This window comes from Rhipicephalus microplus, chromosome 1 (assembly GCF_043290135.1).
Source record: "Rhipicephalus microplus isolate Deutch F79 chromosome 1, USDA_Rmic, whole genome shotgun sequence".
Classification (NCBI taxonomy): domain Eukaryota; kingdom Metazoa; phylum Arthropoda; class Arachnida; order Ixodida; family Ixodidae; genus Rhipicephalus; species Rhipicephalus microplus.
Genome location: NC_134700.1, coordinates 284173251 through 284175602, shown reverse-complemented (window position 1 = coordinate 284175602; position 2352 = coordinate 284173251).

Here is a 2352-nt window from a genome sequence, read left to right as displayed (position 1 = left end):
CATGCGTCCTGAACTCTTCAGTAATGTTCGAAGGCAAGCATTGTGTAACACTGATACCCCACTCCTTTTCTTTCTATTTTTAGATGTAGGAAACGAGGCCTCAGGGACGCTCGGTTACGTAGCAGCTGAACAGACGATATAATGTCGAGTAACGCGTCCGCATTCGGCGTGAATGAAAACAAGAAAAGAAAACGTCCGATACAACGCACGCAAAACCTTGCGCGCTCCAAATACTGGCCAAACCCTGGACATTGAGTTGACCTCGTTCACTGCGACGCAGGCTGGGGTCACGATGTCGTCTGCATAAACGCAGACACTGCTTACTTTTTCTAAGTGCGGCCATGCGCATCAGACGACACATTTCCGCGCATCTGTCACGAACGCGTGGCTTTTTTGTGCATACTTCAATATCAGCGAGGGCTTATATTGGCATTACTTCACCGAGCAAGCGTCAGTGCGTGACTGGACCCCATTGCCTTACACCGGCGAAGTCCTTGTCGGCTTATAGCAGACATGACGTCAGAGGTTCGTATAGCCGTTGCTTAACAAGTCTAGCCCTATTTAAAAGGGCCCCGCACATTGCTGTTAGCGATGTTTAATTATAAACAGACTTAGTTGAGTGTACAAAACAGCTCTGCAGACGCCTAACTTAATCTGGCAGCATGCACTACTAACATAGTACTAAAGCTAACTCTTTATCAAATGCCGCAGTGCCACAACCGTAGCCTAGATGTTTACGTCACCTTGTGGCAGCACTGCTATTTTCGGTAATGCATCCTTATGCAAGTCCAAGGAAAACAATCAACAGCATAAATAGGTCATCAGACTTTAAAATAGGACACCATACGAATGAAATGTACCCCCAAATAGCCACTCTTCGCAAAACTAGTTCACTTTTTTTTTTGCTTTCTCGTACGCCTTTCACACTCAACAAGAGAGCCTGACCCCAACTGAAATACTACTCTGGATCACACGAATCGGTAATGTTTTGATGGCAGCAGATATTAATCTGAAAAAGAAGAGAAAAGCATGTTGCCGAGTAAACACTCTGTCATTCAGTCGCATAGCCGCTGTAAGAAATGCGTGCTAGTGTCAGCAAGCGTTACAGAAGAAGAAATTGCTTTTAGTATTATCAATGCTATATCTCGCTTTATTCTTTCTTTCGACAGGTACCGAATGTCGCTTCATCGATGATAACCATTGTTTTGCTGCCATGGCTATCAAAGGCTTCTAAAATGCCACCAAACATTATATTCATTCTTGCTGATGATCTGGTTCGTATGTATGTAATTTCTAAATGAGCTTTTTTTTCTTGTATACAAACGAAAGAATATTTAAGTTTTATTTTTCTAAACGTATAAAACGAATTGCTGTGACATAGTCGAAGTATGAAGTACATAGCCGGGAAGAAGCTTCACTGAGTCATCAACGTAAGACCACAAGCGATTTATTCAACAGACACATAAAAACTTCCCTTATTCTTGCATATCTGATTTCCTAACCTATATTACTAAAAAAATTAAGATTGCAACAGAGTTTTCTATCTGTATGTTCATATCGTGCTCCTGTGGTGGTCCAGACAACTTCCTCGTGCACTGTGTCTAACCCCGTATATCCGCGCAGTGTGATTCAACCTCGCATGCGTGTACACTCCGCTTGTCAATATCTAAAAGCTCATTCACAACTGCAACTAGAGTCGATCGCGCAACTATCAAATAGCACCTTTGCCCCTGAACAACTGTTTTGGCTCAGTCACTCATGACTCTATTTTTTTAAATCGCGCGACTGCAGTCGCGAGCCTTCGAACCAATCAGGTAAGCCGCAACAGTATGCAAGTTTTTTTTTACCTGGCAGTGGCCATGCGATCGGCGACGAGACCAGACGCGAGTGCTCTGTGGAAGCCCCACGTTAATGCTTGGTGGTACGATGTACTGATAACACTAACGTGAAATCACATAGCTTGCGTCCCACCATGTTAGTTCTACAGCCCAGCTGTTTCAGTGACGTGCGAGCAAGCCGTCCCCTGTGTTATCGGTGCATTATATGCAGGTTCTTCCATCATTCATGCAAGGTGACCAGTAACTTTCCAGTGACACGGTTATCACACTAAACGTGATTAGTCCTCGCCCTTATATTGCTTTGACGTCACTTAAGCGGCCACGATGTACCCATGTTTTACATCCGTGACACAAAATGTGCAAGCTATCATTATGTCGCAAGCAGGTATGAGCAGCGCTCGCCTTGAGTTGAGGCGACTTGCTGTCGGCAGTCGCAAATGGTCCTGCAACCTACTCGCGGGTGTGAATTAGCGTTTAGTTCGTTCAGCTTACAAAAAAAAAAATACGTCAGATA